The following is a 25,429-nucleotide window of genomic DNA, read 5'->3' on the forward strand; positions in this document are numbered from 1 at the left end:
ACCTGTCATCAACACAGTGATTACACCTGTCATCAACACAGTATTTACACCTGTCATCAACACAGTGTTTACAACAGTCATCAACACAGTTTTAACACCTGTCATCAACACAGTGTTAATTCCTGTCATCAACACAATGTTTATACCTGTCATCAACACAATGTTTACACCTGTCATCAACAGTGTTTAGACCTGTCATTAACACAGTGTTTACACCTGTCATCAACACAGTTTTTACACCTGTCATCAACACAGTGTTAATTCCTGTCATCAACACAATGTTTATACCTGTCATCAACACAATGTTTACACCTGTCATCAACACAGTGTTTACACCTGTCATCAACACAGTGTTTACACCTGTCATCAACACAGTGATTACACCTGTCATCAACACAGTGTTTACACCTGTCATCAACACAGTGTTTACACAAGTCATCAACACAGTGTTTATACCTGCCATCAACAGAGTGATTAGACCTATCATCAACATAGTGTTTACACCTGTCATCAATACTGCGTTTACATCTGTCATCAACACAGTGCTTCTAGCTGACATGAACACAGTGTTTATACCCGTCATCAACAATGTTTACACCTGTCATAAATACAGTGTTCATACCTGCCATCAACACAGTGTTTATACCTGTAATCAACCCAGTGTTTACACCTGTCATCAACACAGTGGTTATACCTGTCATCAACGCAGAGTTTAAACCTGTCATCAATGCAGTGTTTAAACCTGTCATCAACGCAGTGTTTATACCTGTCATCAACACAGTGTTTACATCTGTCATCAACATAGTATTTACTCATGTCATCAACACAGTGTTTACATGTCATCAAGACAGTATTTACTCCTGTCATCAACAACGTGATTATTACTGTCATCAACACAATTTTTACACCTGCCATCAACACAGTGTTTACACCTGTCAGCAACACCGTGATTATACCTGTCATCAAGCAGTCTTTACACCTGTCATCAACACAGTGTTTATACCTGTCATCAACACAATGTTTACACCTGTCATCAACACAGTGTTTACACCTGTAATCAGCACCGTGATTATACCTGTCATCAACACAGTGTTTATACCTACCATCAACACAGTGTTCACACGTGTCATCAACACAGTGTTTACACCTGTCATCAACACAGAGTTTATACCTGTCATCAACACAATCTTTACATTGTCATCAACGCAGTGTTTACATCTGTCATCAAAACAGTGTTTACATCTGTCATCAACACAGTGTTAATTCCTGTCATCAACACAATGTTTACACCTGTCATCAACACAGTGTTTACACCTGTCACAAACACAACATTTACTCCTGTCGTCAACACAGTGTTTACACCTGCAATCAACACAGTGTTTACACCTGTCATCAACACAGTGTTTGCACCTGTCATCAACATAGTGATTATACATGTCATCAACACAGTGTTTACACCTGTCATCAACACAGTATTTCCTCCTGTCATCAACACAGTTTTTACATGTCATCAAGACAGTATTTACTCCTGTCATCAACACAGTGTTTACACCTGTTATCAACACAGTGCTTATACCTGACATGAACAAAGTGTTTATACCCGTCATCAACAATGTTTACACCTACAATCAACAGTGTTGACACCTGTCATCAACACAATGTTTACACCTGTCATCAACACAGTGTTAATTCCTGTCATCAACACAATGTTTATAGCTGTCATCAACACAATGTTTACACCTGTCATCACCACAGTGTTTATACCTGCCACCAACACAGTGTTTACACCTGTCATCAACACAGTGTTTACACCTGTCATCAAAACAATGTTTTCACCAGTCACCAACACAGTGTTTACACCTGTCATCAACACCGTGATTATACCTGTCATCAACACAGTGTTTATACCTGTCATCAACACAGTGTTTATACCTGTCATCAACACAGTGTTTATATCTACCATCAACGCAGTGTTTACACCTGTCATCAAAACAGTGTTTACACCTGTCATCAACGCAGTGTTTACACCTGTCATCAACACAGTGTTTATACCTGTCATCAATACAGTGTTCATACCTGTCATCAACACAGTGTTTACATCTGTCATCAACACAGTATATACTACTGTCATCAACACAGTGATTACACCTGTCATCAACACAGCGTTTAAACCTGTCATCAACACAGTGTTTACACCTGTCATCAACACAGTGTTTATACCTGTCATCAACACCATGATTATACCTGTCATCAACACATTGTTTATACCTACCATCAACACAGTGTTTACCCGTGTCATCAACACAGTGTTTACACCTGTCATCAACACAGAGTTTAAACCTGTCATCAACACAATGTTTATACCTGTCATCAACACAGTGTTTACACCTGTCATCAACATAGTATTTAATCCTGTCATCAACACAGTGTTTATACCTGTCATCAGCACAGTGATTATACCTGTCATCAACAAAGTGTTTATACCTACCATCAACACAGTGTTTACACGTGTTATCAACACAGTGTTTACACCTGTCATCAACACAATGTTTATACCTAACATCAACACAGTGTTTACACCTGTCATCAACAGTGTGTACACCTGTCATCAATGCAGAGTTTAAACCTGTCATCAACACAGTGTTTATACCTGTCATCAACACAGTGTTTACACCTGTCATCAACATAGTATTTACTCTTGTCATCAACACAGTACTTACTCCTGTCATCAACACAGTGTATGCATCTCATCAAGACAGTATTTACTCCTGTCATCAACAGTGTTTACACCTGTCATCAACAGTGTTTACACCTGTCATCAACAGTGTGATCATACCTGTCATCAACACAGTTTTTACACCTGTCATCAACACAATGTTTATACCTGTCATCAACACTCTGTTTACTTGTCATCAAGACAGTATTTACACCTGTCATCAACACAGTGTTTACACCTGTCATCAACACAGTGTTTACAGCTGTCATCAACACTGCGTTTACATCTGTCATCAACACTGAGTTTACACCTGTCATCAACATTGCGTTTACACCTGTCATCAACACAGTGCTTATACCTGACATGAACATAGTGTTTATACCCGTCATCAACAAAGTTTTGCACCTGTCATAAATACAGTATTTATACCTGCCACCAACAGTGTTTGCACCTGTCATCAACACAGTGTTTACACCTGTCATCAACAGTGTTTAAACCTGTTATCATCGCAGTGTTTACACCCGTCATCAACACAATGTTTACACCTGTCATCAACACAGTATTTACACCTGTCATCAACACAGTACTTACTCCTGTCATCAACACAGTGCATGCATCTCATCAAGACAGTATTTACTCCTGTCATCAACAGTGTTTACACCTGTCATCAACACAGTAATCATACCTGCCATCAACACAGTGCTTACACCTGTCATCAACACAGTGTTTACACATGTCATCAACACACTGTTTTCACCTGTCATCAACACAGTGATTATACATGTCATCAACACAGTGTTTCACCTGTCATCAACAGTGTTTACACCTGTCATCAACACACTGTTTACTTGTCATCAAGACAGTGTTTACACCTGTCATCAACACAGTGTTTACACCTGTCATCATCACAGTGTTTATACCTGCCATCAACAGAGTGATTATACCTATCATCAACACAGTGTTTACACCTGTCATCAACACTGCGTTTACACCTGGCATCAACACTGCGTTTACACCTGTCATCAACATTGCGTTTACACCTGTCATCAACACAGTGCTTATACCTGACATGAACATAGTGTTTATACCCGTCATCAACAAAGTTTTGCGCCTGTCATAAATACAGTGTTTATACCTGCCACCAACAGTGCTTGCACCTGTCATCAACACAGTGTTTACACCTGTCATCAACACAGTGTTTAAACCTGTTATCATCGCAGTGTTTAAACCTGTTATCATCGCAGGGTTTACACCCGTCATCAACACAGTGTTTGTAACAGTCATCAATACAGTGCTTATACCTGTCATCAACACAGTGTTTATACCTGTCATCAACACAGTGTTAACACCTGTCATCGACAGTATTTGCACCTGCCACCCACACAGTGTTTATACCCGTCATCAAAGTGTTTACACCTGTCATCAACACAGTGTTTATACCTGTCATCAACACAATGTTTACACCAGTCATCAACACAGTGTTTACACCTGTAATCAACACCGTGATTATACCTGTCATCAACACAGTGTTTATACCTACCATCAACACAGTGTTTACACGTGTCATCAACACAATGTTTACACCTGTCATCAACGCAGTGTTTACATCTGTCATCAACACAATGTTTACACCTGTCACCAACACAGTATTTACTCCTGTCGTCAACACAGTGTTTACACCTGTCATCAACACAGTGTTTGCACCTGCCATCAACATAGTGATTATACATGTCATCAACACAGTGTTTAAACCTGTCATCAACACAGTATTTCCTCCTGTCATCAACACAGTGTTTACATGTCATCAAGACAGTATTTACTCCTGTCATCAACACAGTGTTTACACCTGTTATCAACACAGTGCTTATACCTGACATGAACAAAGTGTTTATACCCGTCATCAACAATATTTACACCTACAATCAACAGTGTTGACACCTGTCATCAACACAATGTTTACACCTGTCATCAACACAGTTTTTACACCTGTCATCAACAGTGTTAATTCCTGTCATCAACACAATGTTTACACCTGTCATCAACACAGTATTTATACCTGTCATCACCACAGTGTTTATACCTACCATCAACACTGTGTTTACACCTGTCATCAACACGGTGTTTACACCTGTCATCAACGCAGTGTTTACACCTGTCATCAACACAGTGTTTATACCTGTCATCAATACAGTGTTTATACCTGTCATCAACACAGTGTTTATACCTGTCATAAATACAGTGTTTATACCTGCCACCAACAGTGTATGCACCTGTCATCAACACAGTGTTTACGCCTGTCATCAACACAGTGTTTAAACCTGTTATCATCGCAGTGTTTACACCCGTCATCAACACGGTGTTTACACCTGTCATCAACACAGTGTTTGTAACAGTCATCAATACAGTGCTTATACCCGTCATCAACACAGTGTTTACACCTGTCATCAACACAGTGTTTACACCTGTCATCAACAGAGTGTTTACACCTGTCATCAACACAGTGTTTATACCTGTCATCAACACAATATTTACTCCTGTCATCAACACAGCGTTTATACCTCTCATCAACACAGTGTTAACCCCTGTCATCGACAGTATTTGCACCTGCCACCCACACAGTGTTTATACCCGTCATCAAAGTGTTTACACCTGTCACCAACACAGTGTTTACACCTGCCACCAACACAGTGTTTGCACGTGCCATCAACACAGTGATTACACCTGTCATCAACACAGTGTTTACACTCGCCATCAACACAGTGATTACACCTGTCATCAACACAGTGTTTACACCTGTCATCAACAGTGTTTACACCAGTCATCAACACAGTGTTTATACCTGCCATCAACAGAGTGATTAGACCTATCAACAACACTGCGTTTACACCTGTCATCAATACTGCGTTTACATCTGTCATCAACACAGTGCTTATAGCTGACATGAACACAGTGTTTATACCCGTCATCAACAATGTTTACACCTGTCATAAATACAGTGTTCATACCTGCCATCAACTCAGTGTTTATACCTGTAATCAACCCAGTGTTTACACCTGTCATCAACACATTGTTTATACCTGTCATCAACGCAGAGTTTAAACCTGTCATCAACGCAGTGTTTAAACCTGTCATCAACGCAGTGTTTATACCTGTCATCAACACAGTGTTTACATCTGTCATCAACATAGTATTTATTCATGTCATCAACACAGTGTTTACATGTCATCAAGACAGTATTTACTCCTGTCATCAACACCGTGATTATAACTGTCATCAACACAATGTTTACACCTGCCATCAACAGTGTTTACACCTGTCATCAACACCGTGATTATACCTGTCATCAACGCAGTCTTTACACCTGTCATCAACACTGCGTTTATACCTGTCATCAACACAATGTTTACACCTGTCATCAACACAGTGTTTACACCTGTAATCAACACCGTGATTATACCTGTCATCAACACAGTATTTATACCTACCATCAACACAGTGTTTACACCTGTCATCAACGCAGTGTTTACATCTGTCATCAACAGTGTTAATTCCTGTCATCAACACAATGTTTACACCTGTCATCAACACAGTGTTTACACCTGTCACCAACAGAGTATTTACTCCTGTCGTCAACACAGTGTTTACACCTGCAATCAACACAGTGTTTACACCTGTCATCAACTCAGTGTTTGTACCTGTCATCAACATAGTGATTATACATGTCATCAACACAGTGTTTACACCTGTCATCAACTCAGTATTTCCTCCTGTCATCAACACAGTGTTTACATGTCATCAAGACAGTATTTACTCCTGTCATCAACACAGTGTTTACACCTGTTGTCAACACAGTGCTTATACCTGACATGATGAAAGTGTTTATACCCGTCATCAACAATGTTTACACATACAATCAACAGTGTTGACACCTGTCGTCAGCACAAGGTTTACACCTGTCATCAACACAGTTTTTACACCTGTCATCACCACAGTGTTTATACCTACCATCAACACAGTGTTTACACCTGTCACCAACACAGTGTTTACACCTGTCATCAATGCAGTGTTTATACCTGTCATCAACACAGTGTTTACACCTGTCATCAACACAGTATATACTCCTGTCATCAACACAGTGATTACACCTGTCATCAACACAGTATTTCCACCTGTCATCAACACAGTGTTTATGCCGGTCATCAACACAGTGTTTACACCTGTCATCAACACAGTGTTTATACCTGTCATCAACACCGTGATTATACCTGTCATCAACACAGTGTTTATACCTGCCATCAACACAGTGTTTACCCGTGTCATCAACACAGTGTTTACACCTGTCATCAACACAGAGTTTAAACCTGTCATCAACGCAGTGTTTATACCTGTCATCAACACAGCGTTTACACCTGTCATCAACATAGTATTTACTCCTGTCATCAACACAGTGTTTACACCTGTCATCAACACAGTGTTTATACCTGTCATCAATACAGTGTTTATACCTGTCATCAACACATTGTTTACATCTGTCATCAACACAGTATATACTCCTGTCGTCAACACAGTGATTACACCTGTCATCAACACAGAGTTTAAACCTGTCATCAACACAGTGTTTATACCTACCATCAACACAGTGTTTATACCTGTCATCAACACCGTGATTATACCTGTCATCAACACAGTGTTTATACCTACCATCAACACAGTGTTTACCCGTGTCATCAACACAGTGTTTACACCTGTCATCAACAGAGTTTAAACCTGTCATCAACACAGTGTTTATACCTGTCATCAACACAGTGTTTACACCTGTCATCAATAAAGTGTTTATACCTACCATCAACACAGTGTTTACACGTGTTATCAACACAGTGTTTACACCTGTCATCAACACAATGTTTATACCTAACATCAACAAAGTGTTCACACCTGTCATCAACAGTGTGTACACCTGTCATCAATGCAGAGTTTAAACCTGTCATCAACACAGTGTTTATACCTGTCATCAACACAGTGTTTACACCTGTCATCAACATAGTATTTACTCTTGTCATCAACACAGTACTTACTCCTGTCATCAACACAGTGTATGCATCTCATCAAGACAGTATTTACTCCTGTCATCAACAGTGTTTACACCTGTCATCAACAGTGTGATCATACCTGTCATCAACACAGTTTTTACACCTGTCATCAACACAGTGTTAATTCCTGTCATCAACACAATGTTTATACCTGTCATCAACACTCTGTTTACTTGTCATCAAGACAGTATTTACACCTGTCATCAACACAGTGTTTACACCTGTCATCAACACAGTGTTTATACCTGCCATCAACAGAGTGATTATACCTATCATCAACACAGTGTTTACACCTGTCATCAACACAGTGTTTATACCTGCCATCAACAGAGTGATTATACCTATCATCAACACAGTGTTTACAGCTGTCATCAACACTGCGTTTACACCTGTCATCAACACTGAGTTTACACCTATCATCAACATTGCGTTTACACCTGTCATCAACACAGTGCTTATACCTGACATGAACATAGTGTTTATACCCGTCATCAACAAAGCTTTGCACCTGTCATAAATACAGTATTTATACCTGCCACCAACAGTGTTTGCACCTGTCATCAACACAGTGTTTACACCTGTCATCAACAGTGTTTAAACCTGTTATCATCGCAGTGTTTACACCCGTCATCAACACAGTGTTTACACCTGTCATCAACACAGTGTTTGTAACAGTCATCAATACAGTGCTTATACCCGTCATAAACACAGTGTTTACACCTGTCATCAACACAATGTTTACACCTGTCATCAACACAGTATTTACACCTGTTATCAACACAGTACTTACTCCTGTCATCAACACAGTGCATGCATCTCATCAAGACAGTATTTACTCCTGTCATCAACAGTGTTTACACCTGTCATCAACAGTGTTTACACCTGTCATCAACACAGTAATCATACCTGCCATCAACACAGTGCTTATACCTGTCATCAACACAGTGTTTACACATGTCATCAACACACTGTTTTCACCTGTCATCAACACAGTGATTATACATGTCATCAACACAGTGTTTCACCTGTCATCAACAGTGTTTACACCTGTCATCAACACACTGTTTACTTGTCATCAACACAGTATTTACACCTGTCATCAACACAGTGTTTACACCTGTCATCGACACAGCGTTTATACCTGCCATCAACACAGTGTTTATACCTGTCATCAACACCGTGATTATACCTGTCAACAACACAGTGTTTATACCTGCCATCAACACAGTGTTTACCCGTGTCATCAACACAGTGTTTACACCTGTCATCAACATAGTATTTACTCCTGTCATCAACACAGTTTTTACACCTGTCATCAACACAGTGTTTATACCTGTCATCAGCACAGTTATTATACCTGTCATCAACACAGTGTTTACACGTGTTATCAACACACTGTTTACACCTGTCAACAACACAATGTTTATACCTAACATCAACACAGTGTTTACACCTGTCATCAACAGTGTTTACACCTGTCATCAACGCAGTGTTTACACCTGTCATCAACACAGAGTTTATACCTGTCATCAACACAATGTTTACACCTGTCATCAACGCAGTGTTTACACCTGTCATCAACACAGTGTTAATTCCTGTCATCAACACAATGTTTACACCTGTCATCAACACAGTGTTTACACCTGTCACCAGCAGAGTATTTACCCCTGTCGTCAACACAGTCTTTACACCTGCAATCAACACAGTGTTTACACCTGTCATCGACATAGTGATTATACATGTCATCAACACAGTGTTTACACCTGTCATCAACACAGTATTTCCTCCTGTCATCAACACAGTGTTTACATGTCATCAAGAAAGTATTTACTCCTGTCATCAACACAGTGTTTACACCTGTCATCAACACAGTGTTTATACCTGTCATCAGCACAGTGATTATACCTGTCATCAACACAGTGTTTACACGTGTTATCAATACAGTGTTTACACCTGTCATCAACACAATGTTTACACCTGTCATCAACACAGTGTTTATACCTGTCATCAACACCGTGATTATACCTGTCAACAACACAGTGTTTATACCTGCCATCAACACAGTGTTTACCCGTGTCATCAACACAGTGTTTACACCTGTCATCAACATAGTATTTACTCCTGTCATCAACACAGTGTTTACACCTGTCATCAACACAGTGTTTATACCTGTCATCAACACCGTGATTATACCTGTCATCAACACAGTGTTTATACCTGCCATCAACACAGTGTTTACCTGTGTCATCAACACAGTGTTTACACCTGTCATCAACACAGAGTTTAAACCTGTCATCAACGCAGTGTTTATACCTGTCATCAACACAGCGTTTACACCTGTCATCAACATAGTATTTACTCCTGTCATCAACACAGTGTTTACACCTGTCATCAACACAGTGTTTATACCTGTCATCAATACAGTGTTTATACCTGTCATCAACACAGTGTTTACATCTGTCATCAACACAGTATATACTCCTGTCATCAACACAGTGATTACACCTGTCATCAACACAGAGTTTAAACCTGTCATCAACACAGTGTTTACACCTGTCATCAACACAGTGTTTATACCTGTCATCAACACCGTGATTATACCTGTCATCAACACAGTGTTTATACCTACCATCAACACAGTGTTTACCCGTGTCATCAACACAGTGTTTACACCTGTCATCAACACAGAGTTTAAACCTGTCATCAACACAGTGTTTATACCTGTCATCAACACAGTGTTTACACCTGTCATCAACATAGTATTTAATCCTGTCATTAACACAGTGTTTATACCTGTCATCAGCACAGTGATTATACCTGTCATCAATAAAGTGTTTATACCTACCATCAACACAGTGTTTACACGTGTTATCAACACAGTGTTTACACCTGTCATCAACGCAATGTTTATACCTAACATCAACAAAGTGTTCACACCTGTCATCAACAGTGTGTACACCTGTCATCAATGCAGAGTTTAAACCTGTCATCAACACAGTGTTTATACCTGTCATCAACACAGTGTTTACACCTGTCATCAACATAGTATTTACTCTTGTCATCAACACAGTACTTACTCCTGTCATCAACACAGTGTATGCATCTCATCAAGACAGTATTTACTCCTGTCATCAACAGTGTTTACACCTGTCATCAACAGTGTGATCATACCTGTCATCAACACAGTTTTTACACCTGTCATCAACACAGTGTTAATTCCTGTCATCAACACAATGTTTATACCTGTCATCAACACTCTGTTTACTTGTCATCAAGACAGTATTTACACCTGTCATCAACACAGTGTTTACACCTGTCATCAACACAGTGTTTATACCTGCCATCAACAGAGTGATTATACCTATCATCAACACAGTGTTTACAGCTGTCATCAACACTGCGTTTACACCTGTCATCAACACTGAGTTTACACCTATCATCAACATTGCGTTTACACCTGTCATCAACACAGTGCTTATACCTGACATGAACATAGTGTTTATACCCGTCATCAACAAAGCTTTGCACCTGTCATAAATACAGTATTTATACCTGCCACCAACAGTGTTTGCACCTGTCATCAACACAGTGTTTACACCTGTCATCAACAGTGTTTAAACCTGTTATCATCGCAGTGTTTACACCCGTCATCAACACAGTGTTTACACCTTTCATCAACACAGTGTTTGTAACAGTCATCAATACAGTGCTTATACCCGTCATAAACACAGTGTTTACACCTGTCATCAACACAATGTTTACACCTGTCATCAACACAGTATTTACACCTGTTATCAACACAGTACTTACTCCTGTCATCAACACAGTGCATGCATCTCATCAAGACAGTATTTACTCCTGTCATCAACAGTGTTTACACCTGTCATCAACAGTGTTTACACCTGTCATCAACACAGTAATCATACCTGCCATCAACACAGTGCTTATACCTGTCATCAACACAGTGTTTACACATGTCATCAACACACTGTTTTCACCTGTCATCAACACAGTGATTATACATGTCATCAACACAGTGTTTCACCTGTCATCAACAGTGTTTACACCTGTCATCAACACACTGTTTACTTGTCATCAACACAGTATTTACACCTGTCATCAACACAGTGTTTACACCTGTCATCGACACAGCGTTTATACCTGCCATCAACACAGTGTTTATACCTGTCATCAACACCGTGATTATACCTGTCAACAACACAGTGTTTATACCTGCCATCAACACAGTGTTTACCCGTGTCATCAACACAGTGTTTACACCTGTCATCAACATAGTATTTACTCCTGTCATCAACACAGTTTTTACACCTGTCATCAACACAGTGTTTATACCTGTCATCAGCACAGTTATTATACCTGTCATCAACACAGTGTTTACACGTGTTATCAACACACTGTTTACACCTGTCAACAACACAATGTTTATACCTAACATCAACACAGTGTTTACACCTGTCATCAACAGTGTTTACACCTGTCATCAACGCAGTGTTTACACCTGTCATCAACACAGAGTTTATACCTGTCATCAACACAATGTTTACACCTGTCATCAACGCAGTGTTTACACCTGTCATCAACACAGTGTTAATTCCTGTCATCAACACAATGTTTACACCTGTCATCAACACAGTGTTTACACCTGTCACCAGCAGAGTATTTACCCCTGTCGTCAACACAGTCTTTACACCTGCAATCAACACAGTGTTTACACCTGTCATCGACATAGTGATTATACATGTCATCAACACAGTGTTTACACCTGTCATCAACACAGTATTTCCTCCTGTCATCAACACAGTGTTTACATGTCATCAAGAAAGTATTTACTCCTGTCATCAACACAGTGTTTACACCTGTCATCAACACAGTGTTTATACCTGTCATCAGCACAGTGATTATACCTGTCATCAACACAGTGTTTACACGTGTTATCAATACAGTGTTTACACCTGTCATCAACACAATGTTTACACCTGTCATCAACACAGTGTCTATACCTGTCATCAACACCGTGATTATACCTGTCAACAACACAGTGTTTATACCTGCCATCAACACAGTGTTTACCCGTGTCATCAACACAGTGTTTACACCTGTCATCAACATAGTATTTACTCCTGTCATCAACACAGTGTTTACACCTGTCATCAACACAGTGTTTATACCTGTCATCAACACCGTGATTATACCTGTCATCAACACAGTGTTTATACCTGCCATCAACACAGTGTTTACCCGTGTCATCAACACAGTGTTTACACCTGTCATCAACACAGAGTTTAAACCTGTCATCAACGCAGTGTTTATACCTGTCATCAACACAGCGTTTACACCTGTCATCAACATAGTATTTACTCCTGTCATCAACACAGTGTTTACACCTGTCATCAACACAGTGTTTATACCTGTCATCAATACAGTGTTTATACCTGTCATCAACACATTGTTTACATCTGTCATCAACACAGTATATACTCCTGTCGTCAACACAGTGATTACACCTGTCATCAACACAGAGTTTAAACCTGTCATCAACACAGTGTTTACACCTGTCATCAACACAGTGTTTATACCTGTCATCAACACCGTGATTATACCTGTCATCAACACAGTGTTTATACCTACCATCAACACAGTGTTTACCCGTGTCATCAACACAGTGTTTACACCTGTCATCAACACAGAGTTTAAACCTGTCATCAACACAGTGATTATACCTGTCATCAACACAGTGTTTACACGTGTTATCAATACAGTGTTTACACCTGTCATCAACACAATGTTTACACCTGTCATCAACACAGTGTTTATACCTGTCATCAACACCGTGATTATACCTGTCAACAACACAGTGTTTATACCTGCCATCAACACAGTGTTTACCCGTGTCATCAACACAGTGTTTACACCTGTCATCAACAGTGTTTACACCTGTCATCAACGCAGTGTTTACACCTGTCATCAACACAGAGTTTATACCTGTCATCAACACAATGTTTACACCTGTCATCAACGCAGTGTTTACACCTGTCATCAACACAGTGTTAATTCCTGTCATCAACACAATGTTTACACCTGTCATCAACACAGTGTTTACACCTGTCACCAGCAGAGTATTTACCCCTGTCGTCAACACAGTCTTTACACCTGCAATCAACACAGTGTTTACACCTGTCATCGACATAGTGATTATACATGTCATCAACACAGTGTTTACACCTGTCATCAACACAGTATTTCCTCCTGTCATCAACACAGTGTTTACATGTCATCAAGAAAGTATTTACTCCTGTCATCAACACAGTGTTTACACCTGTCATCAACACAGTGTTTATACCTGTCATCAGCACAGTGATTATACCTGTCATCAACACAGTGTTTACACGTGTTATCAATACAGTGTTTACACCTGTCATCAACACAATGTTTACACCTGTCATCAACACAGTGTTTATACCTGTCATCAACACCGTGATTATACCTGTCAACAACACAGTGTTTATACCTGCCATCAACACAGTGTTTACCCGTGTCATCAACACAGTGTTTACACCTGTCATCAACATAGTATTTACTCCTGTCATCAACACAGTGTTTACACCTGTCATCAACACAGTGTTTATACCTGTCATCAACACCGTGATTATACCTGTCATCAACACAGTGTTTATACCTGCCATCAACACAGTGTTTACCCGTGTCATCAACACAGTGTTTACACCTGTCATCAACACAGAGTTTAAACCTGTCATCAACGCAGTGTTTATACCTGTCATCAACACAGCGTTTACACCTGTCATCAACATAGTATTTACTCCTGTCATCAACACAGTGTTTACACCTGTCATCAACACAGTGTTTATACCTGTCATCAATACAGTGTTTATACCTGTCATCAACACATTGTTTACATCTGTCATCAACACAGTATATACTCCTGTCGTCAACACAGTGATTACACCTGTCATCAACACAGAGTTTAAACCTGTCATCAACACAGTGTTTACACCTGTCATCAACACAGTGTTTATACCTGTCATCAACACCGTGATTATACCTGTCATCAACACAGTGTTTATACCTACCATCAACACAGTGTTTACCCGTGTCATCAACACAGTGTTTACACCTGTCATCAACACAGAGTTTAAACCTGTCATCAACACAGTGATTATACCTGTCATCAACACAGTGTTTACACGTGTTATCAATACAGTGTTTACACCTGTCATCAACACAATGTTTACACCTGTCATCAACACAGTGTTTATACCTGTCATCAACACCGTGATTATACCTGTCAACAACACAGTGTTTATACCTGCCATCAACACAGTGTTTACCCGTGTCATCAACACAGTGTTTACACCTGTCATCAACATAGTATTTACTCCTGTCATCAACACAGTGTTTACACCTGTCATCAACACAGTGTTTATACCTGTCATCAACACCGTGATTATACCTGTCATCAACACAGTGTTTATACCTGCCATCAACACAGTGTTTACCTGTGTCATCAACACAGTGTTTACACCTGTCATCAACACAGAGTTTAAACCTGTCATCAACGCAGTGTTTATACCTGTCATCAACACAGCGTTTACACCTGTCATCAACATAGTATTTACTCCTGTCATCAACACAGTGTTTACACCTGTCATCAACACAGTGTTTATACCTGTCATCAATACAGTGTTTATACCTGTCATCAACACAGTGTTTACATCTGTCATCAACACAGTATATACTCCTGTCATCAACACAGTGATTACACCTGTCATCAACACAGAGTTTAAACCTGTCATCAACACAGTGTTTACACCTGTCATCAACACAGTGTTTATACCTGTCATCAACACCGTGATTATACCTGTCATCAACACAGTGTTTATACCTACCATCAACACAGTGTTTACCCGTGTCATCAACACAGTGTTTACACCTGTCATCAACACAGAGTTTAAACCTGTCATCAACACAGTGTTTATACCTGTCATCAACACAGTGTTTACACCTGTCATCAACATAGTATTTAATCCTGTCATTAACACAGTGTTTATACCTGTCATCAGCACAGTGATTATACCTGTCATCAATAAAGTGTTTATACCTACCATCAACACAGTGTTTACACGTGTTATCAACACAGTGTTTACACCTGTCATCAACGCAATGTTTATACCTAACATCAACAAAGTGTTCACACCTGTCATCAACAGTGTGTACACCTGTCATCAATGCAGAGTTTAAACCTGTCATCAACACAGTGTTTATACCTGTCATCAACACAGTGTTTACACCTGTCATCAACATAGTATTTACTCTTGTCATCAACACAGTACTTACTCCTGTCATCAACACAGTGTATGCATCTCATCAAGACAGTATTTACTCCTGTCATCAACAGTGTTTACACCTGTCATCAACAGTGTGATCATACCTGTCATCAACACAGTTTTTACACCTGTCATCAACACAGTGTTAATTCCTGTCATCAACACAATGTTTATACCTGTCATCAACACTCTGTTTACTTGTCATCAAGACAGTATTTACACCTGTCATCAACACAGTGTTTACACCTGTCATCAACACAGTGTTTATACCTGCCATCAACAGAGTGATTATACCTATCATCAACACAGTGTTTACAGCTGTCATCAACACTGCGTTTACACCTGTCATCAACACTGAGTTTACACCTATCATCAACATTGCGTTTACACCTGTCATCAACACAGTGCTTATACCTGACATGAACATAGTGTTTATACCCGTCATCAACAAAGCTTTGCACCTGTCATAAATACAGTATTTATACCTGCCACCAACAGTGTTTGCACCTGTCATCAACACAGTGTTTACACCTGTCATCAACAGTGTTTAAACCTGTTATCATCGCAGTGTTTACACCCGTCATCAACACAGTGTTTACACCTGTCATCAACACAGTGTTTGTAACAGTCATCAATACAGTGCTTATACCCGTCATAAACACAGTGTTTACACCTGTCATCAACACAATGTTTACACCTGTCATCAACACAGTATTTACACCTGTTATCAACACAGTACTTACTCCTGTCATCAACACAGTGCATGCATCTCATCAAGACAGTATTTACTCCTGTCATCAACAGTGTTTACACCTGTCATCAACAGTGTTTACACCTGTCATCAACACAGTAATCATACCTGCCATCAACACAGTGCTTATACCTGTCATCAACACAGTGTTTACACATGTCATCAACACACTGTTTTCACCTGTCATCAACACAGTGATTATACATGTCATCAACACAGTGTTTCACCTGTCATCAACAGTGTTTACACCTGTCATCAACACACTGTTTACTTGTCATCAACACAGTATTTACACCTGTCATCAACACAGTGTTTACACCTGTCATCGACACAGCGTTTATACCTGCCATCAACACAGTGTTTATACCTGTCATCAACACCGTGATTATACCTGTCAACAACACAGTGTTTATACCTGCCATCAACACAGTGTTTACCCGTGTCATCAACACAGTGTTTACACCTGTCATCAACATAGTATTTACTCCTGTCATCAACACAGTTTTTACACCTGTCATCAACACAGTGTTTATACCTGTCATCAGCACAGTTATTATACCTGTCATCAACACAGTGTTTACACGTGTTATCAACACACTGTTTACACCTGTCAACAACACAATGTTTATACCTAACATCAACACAGTGTTTACACCTGTCATCAACAGTGTTTACACCTGTCATCAACGCAGTGTTTACACCTGTCATCGACACAGCGTTTATACCTGCCATCAACACAGTGTTTATACCTGTCATCAACACCGTGATTATACCTGTCAACAACACAGTGTTTATACCTGCCATCAACACAGTGTTTACCCGTGTCATCAACACAGTGTTTACACCTGTCATCAACATAGTATTTACTCCTGTCATCAACACAGTTTTTACACCTGTCATCAACACAGTGTTTATACCTGTCATCAGCACAGTTATTATACCTGTCATCAACACAGTGTTTACACGTGTTATCAACACACTGTTTACACCTGTCAACAACACAATGTTTATACCTAACATCAACACAGTGTTTACACCTGTCATCAACAGTGTTTACACCTGTCATCAACGCAGTGTTTACACCTGTCATCAACACAGAGTTTATACCTGTCATCAACACAATGTTTACACCTGTCATCAACGCAGTGTTTACACCTGTCATCAACACAGTGTTAATTCCTGTCATCAACACAATGTTTACACCTGTCATCAACACAGTGTTTACACCTGTCACCAGCAGAGTATTTACCCCTGTCGTCAACACAGTGTTTACACCTGTCATCGACATAGTGATTATACATGTCATCAACACAGTGTTTACACCTGTCATCAACACAGTATTTCCTCCTGTCATCAACACAGTGTTTACATGTCATCAAGAAAGTATTTACTCCTGTCATCAACACAGTGTTTACACCTGTCATCAACACAGTGTTTATACCTGTCATCAGCACAGTGATTATACCTGTCATCAACACAGTGTTTACACGTGTTATCAATACAGTGTTTACACCTGTCATCAACACAATGTTTACACCTGTCATCAACACAGTGTTTATACCTGTCATCAACACCGTGATTATACCTGTCAACAACACAGTGTTTATACCTGCCATCAACACAGTGTTTACCCGTGTCATCAACACAGTGTTTACACCTGTCATCAACATAGTATTTACTCCTGTCATCAACACAGTGTTTACACCTGTCATCAACACAGTGTTTATACCTGTCATCAACACCGTGATTATACCTGTCATCAACACAGTGTTTATACCTGCCATCAACACAGTGTTTACCCGTGTCATCAACACAGTGTTTACACCTGTCATCAACACAGAGTTTAAACCTGTCATCAACGCAGTGTTTATACCTGTCATCAACACAGCGTTTACACCTGTCATCAACATAGTATTTACTCCTGTCATCAACACAGTGTTTACACCTGTCATCAACACAGTGTTTATACCTGTCATCAATACAGTGTTTATACCTGTCATCAACACATTGTTTACATCTGTCATCAACACAGTATATACTCCTGTCGTCAACACAGTGATTACACCTGTCATCAACACAGAGTTTAAACCTGTCATCAACACAGTGTTTACACCTGTCATCAACACAGTGTTTATACCTGTCATCAACACCGTGATTATACCTGTCATCAACACAGTGTTTATACCTACCATCAACACAGTGTTTACCCGTGTCATCAACACAGTGTTTACACCTGTCATCAACACAGAGTTTAAACCTGTCATCAACACAGTGTTTATACCTGTCATCAACACAGTGTTTACACCTGTCATCAACATAGTATTTAATCCTGTCATTAACACAGTGTTTATACCTGTCATCAGCACAGTGATTATACCTGTCATCAATAAAGTGTTTATACCTACCATCAACACAGTGTTTACACGTGTTATCAACACAGTGTTTACACCTGTCATCAACACAATGTTTATACCTAACATCAACAAAGTGTTCACACCTGTCATCAACAGTGTGTACACCTGTCATCAATGCAGAGTTTAAACCTGTCATCAACACAGTGTTTATACCTGTCATCAACACAGTGTTTACACCTATCATCAACATAGTATTTACTCTTGTCATCAACACAGTACTTACTCCTGTCATCAACACAGTGTATGCATCTCATCAAGACAGTATTTACTCCTGTCATCAACAGTGTTTACACCTGTCATCAACAGTGTGATCATACCTGTCATCAACACAGTTTTTACACCTGTCATCAACACAGTGTTAATTCCTGTCATCAACACAATGTTTATACCTGTCATCAACACTCTGTTTACTTGTCATCAAGACAGTATTTACACCTGTCATCAACACAGTGTTTACACCTGTCATCAACACAGTGTTTATACCTGCCATCAACAGAGTGATTATACCTATCATCAACACAGTGTTTACAGCTGTCATCAACACTGCGTTTACACCTGTCATCAACACTGAGTTTACACCTATCATCAACATTGCGTTTACACCTGTCATCAACACAGTGCTTATACCTGACATGAACATAGTGTTTATACCCGTCATCAACAAAGCTTTGCACCTGTCATAAATACAGTATTTATACCTGCCACCAACAGTGTTTGCACCTGTCATCAACACAGTGTTTACACCTGTCATCAACAGTGTTTAAACCTGTTATCATCGCAGTGTTTACACCCGTCATCAACACAGTGTTTACACCTGTCATCAACACAGTGTTTGTAACAGTCATCAATACAGTGCTTATACCCGTCATAAACACAGTGTTTACACCTGTCATCAACACAATGTTTACACCTGTCATCAACACAGTATTTACACCTGTTATCAACACAGTACTTACTCCTGTCATCAACACAGTGCATGCATCTCATCAAGACAGTATTTACTCCTGTCATCAACAGTGTTTACACCTGTCATCAACAGTGTTTACACCTGTCATCAACACAGTAATCATACCTGCCATCAACACAGTGCTTATACCTGTCATCAACACAGTGTTTACACATGTCATCAACACACTGTTTTCACCTGTCATCAACACAGTGATTATACATGTCATCAACACAGTGTTTCACCTGTCATCAACAGTGTTTACACCTGTCATCAACACACTGTTTACTTGTCATCAACACAGTATTTACACCTGTCATCAACACAGTGTTTACACCTGTCATCGACACAGCGTTTATACCTGCCATCAACACAGTGTTTATACCTGTCATCAACACCGTGATTATACCTGTCAACAACACAGTGTTTATACCTGCCATCAACACAGTGTTTACCCGTGTCATCAACACAGTGTTTACACCTGTCATCAACATAGTATTTACACCTGTCATCAACACAGTTTTTACACCTGTCATCAACACAGTGTTTATACCTGTCATCAGCACAGTTATTATACCTGTCATCAACACAGTGTTTACACGTGTTATCAACACACTGTTTACACCTGTCAACAACACAATGTTTATACCTAACATCAACACAGTGTTTACACCTGTCATCAACAGTGTTTACACCTGTCATCAACGCAGTGTTTACACCTGTCATCAACACAGAGTTTATACCTGTCATCAACACAATGTTTACACCTGTCATCAACGCAGTGTTTACACCTGTCATCAACACAGTGTTAATTCCTGTCATCAACACAATGTTTACACCTGTCATCAACACAGTGTTTACACCTGTCACCAGCAGAGTATTTACCCCTGTCGTCAACACAGTCTTTACACCTGCAATCAACACAGTGTTTACACCTGTCATCGACATAGTGATTATACATGTCATCAACACAGTGTTTACACCTGTCATCAACACAGTATTTCCTCCTGTCATCAACACAGTGTTTACATGTCATCAAGAAAGTATTTACTCCTGTCATCAACACAGTGTTTACACCTGTCATCAACACAGTGTTTATACCTGTCATCAGCACAGTGATTATACCTGTCATCAACACAGTGTTTACACGTGTTATCAATACAGTGTTTACACCTGTCATCAACACAATGTTTACACCTGTCATCAACACAGTGTTTATACCTGTCATCAACACCGTGATTATACCTGTCAACAACACAGTGTTTATACCTGCCATCAACACAGTGTTTACCCGTGTCATCAACACAGTGTTTACACCTGTCATCAACATAGTATTTACTCCTGTCATCAACACAGTGTTTACACCTGTCATCAACACAGTGTTTATACCTGTCATCAACACCGTGATTATACCTGTCATCAACACAGTGTTTATACCTGCCATCAACACAGTGTTTACCTGTGTCATCAACACAGTGTTTACACCTGTCATCAACACAGAGTTTAAACCTGTCATCAACGCAGTGTTTATACCTGTCATCAACACAGCGTTTACACCTGTCATCAACATAGTATTTACTCCTGTCATCAACACAGTGTTTACACCTGTCATCAACACAGTGTTTATACCTGTCATCAATACAGTGTTTATACCTGTCATCAACACAGTGTTTACATCTGTCATCAACACAGTATATACTCCTGTCATCAACACAGTGATTACACCTGTCATCAACACAGAGTTTAAACCTGTCATCAACACAGTGTTTACACCTGTCATCAACACAGTGTTTATACCTGTCATCAACACCGTGATTATACCTGTCATCAACACAGTGTTTATACCTACCATCAACACAGTGTTTACCCGTGTCATCAACACAGTGTTTACACCTGTCATCAACACAGAGTTTAAACCTGTCATCAACACAGTGTTTATACCTGTCATCAACACAGTGTTTACACCTGTCATCAACATAGTATTTAATCCTGTCATTAACACAGTGTTTATACCTGTCATCAGCACAGTGATTATACCTGTCATCAATAAAGTGTTTATACCTACCATCAACACAGTGTTTACACGTGTTATCAACACAGTGTTTACACCTGTCATCAACGCAATGTTTATACCTAACATCAACAAAGTGTTCACACCTGTCATCAACAGTGTGTACACCTGTCATCAATGCAGAGTTTAAACCTGTCATCAACACAGTGTTTATACCTGGCATCAACACAGTGTTTACACCTGTCATCAACATAGTATTTACTCTTGTCATCAACACAGTACTTACTCCTGTCATCAACACAGTGTATGCATCTCATCAAGACAGTATTTACTCCTGTCATCAACAGTGTTTACACCTGTCATCAACAGTGTGATCATACCTGTCATCAACACAGTTTTTACACCTGTCATCAACACAGTGTTAATTCCTGTCATCAACACAATGTTTATACCTGTCATCAACACTCTGTTTACTTGTCATCAAGACAGTATTTACACCTGTCATCAACACAGTGTTTACACCTGTCATCAACACAGTGTTTATACCTGCCATCAACAGAGTGATTATACCTATCATCAACACAGTGTTTACAGCTGTCATCAACACTGCGTTTACACCTGTCATCAACACTGAGTTTACACCTATCATCAACATTGCGTTTACACCTGTCATCAACACAGTGCTTATACCTGACATGAACATAGTGTTTATACCCGTCATCAACAAAGCTTTGCACCTGTCATAAATACAGTATTTATACCTGCCACCAACAGTGTTTGCACCTGTCATCAACACAGTGTTTACACCTGTCATCAACAGTGTTTAAACCTGTTATCATCGCAGTGTTTACACCCGTCATCAACACAGTGTTTACACCTGTCATCAACACAGTGTTTGTAACAGTCATCAATACAGTGCTTATACCCGTCATAAACACAGTGTTTACACCTGTCATCAACACAATGTTTACACCTGTCATCAACACAGTATTTACACCTGTTATCAACACAGTACTTACTCCTGTCATCAACACAGTGCATGCATCTCATCAAGACAGTATTTACTCCTGTCATCAACAGTGTTTACACCTGTCATCAACAGTGTTTACACCTGTCATCAACACAGTAATCATACCTGCCATCAACACAGTGCTTATACCTGTCATCAACACAGTGTTTACACATGTCATCAACACACTGTTTTCACCTGTCATCAACACAGTGATTATACATGTTATCAACACAGTGTTTCACCTGTCATCAACAGTGTTTACACCTGTCATCAACACACTGTTTACTTGTCATCAACACAGTATTTACACCTGTCATCAACACAGTGTTTACACCTGTCATCGACACAGCGTTTATACCTGCCATCAACACAGTGTTTATACCTGTCATCAACACCGTGATTATACCTGTCAACAACACAGTGTTTATACCTGCCATCAACACAGTGTTTACCCGTGTCATCAACACAGTGTTTACACCTGTCATCAACATAGTATTTACTCCTGTCATCAACACAGTTTTTACACCTGTCATCAACACAGTGTTTATACCTGTCATCAGCACAGTTATTATACCTGTCATCAACACAGTGTTTACACGTGTTATCAACACACTGTTTACACCTGTCAACAACACAATGTTTATACCTAACATCAACACAGTGTTTACACCTGTCATCAACAGTGTTTACACCTGTCATCAACGCAGTGTTTACACCTGTCATCAACACAGAGTTTATACCTGTCATCAACACAATGTTTACACCTGTCATCAACGCAGTGTTTACACCTGTCATCAACACAGTGTTAATTCCTGTCATCAACACAATGTTTACACCTGTCATCAACACAGTGTTTACACCTGTCACCAGCAGAGTATTTACCCCTGTCGTCAACACAGTCTTTACACCTGCAATCAACACAGTGTTTACACCTGTCATCGACATAGTGATTATACATGTCATCAACACAGTGTTTACACCTGTCATCAACACAGTATTTCCTCCTGTCATCAACACAGTGTTTACATGTCATCAAGAAAGTATTTACTCCTGTCATCAACACAGTGTTTACACCTGTCATCAACACAGTGTTTATACCTGTCATCAGCACAGTGATTATACCTGTCATCAACACAGTGTTTACACGTGTTATCAATACAGTGTTTATACCTGTCATCAACACAATGTTTACACCTGTCATCAACACAGTGTTTATACCTGTCATCAACACCGTGATTATACCTGTCAACAACACAGTGTTTATACCTGCCATCAACACAGTGTTTACCCGTGTCATCAACACAGTGTTTACACCTGTCATCAACATAGTATTTACTCCTGTCATCAACACAGTGTTTACACCTGTCATCAACACAGTGTTTATACCTGTCATCAGCACAGTGTTTATACCTGTCATCAGCACAGTGATTATACCTGTCATCAACACAGTGTTTACACGTGTTATCAATACAGTGTTTACACCTGTCATCAACACAATGTTTACACCTGTCATCAACACAGTGTTTACACGTGTTATCAACACAGTGTTTACACCTGGCAACAACACAATGTTATACCTAACATCAACACAGTGTTTACACCTGTCATCAACAGTGTTTACACCTGTCATCAACGCAGTGTTTACACCTGTCATCAACACAGAGTTTATACCTGTCACCAACACAATGTTTACACCTGTCATCAACGCAGTGTTTACATCTGTCATCAACACAGTGTTAATTCCTGTCATCAACACAATGTTTACACCTGTCATCAACACAGTATTTATACCTGTCATCAACACAGTGTTTACATGTCATCAAGACAGTATTTACTCCTGTCATCAACACCATGATTATTACTGTCATCAACACAGTGTTTATACCTACCATCAACACAGTGTTTACACCTGTCATCAACAGAGTGTTTACACCTGCCATCAACACAGTGTTTACACCTGTCATCAACACGGTGTTTACACCTGCCATCAACACAGTGTTTATACCCATCATCAACAACGTTTACACCTGCCATATATACAGTGTTTATACCTGTCATCAACACAGTGTTTATAATTGTCATCAATACAGCATTTATAACTGTCATCAACACAGTGTTTATAACTG

The sequence above is a fragment of the Chiloscyllium plagiosum genome, unplaced genomic scaffold (genome assembly GCF_037043375.1).
Source record: "Chiloscyllium plagiosum isolate Xiang-an unplaced genomic scaffold, Cpla_swu_hap1 HiC_scaffold_12, whole genome shotgun sequence".
In the NCBI taxonomy this organism is placed as follows: Eukaryota; Metazoa; Chordata; class Chondrichthyes; order Orectolobiformes; family Hemiscylliidae; genus Chiloscyllium; species Chiloscyllium plagiosum.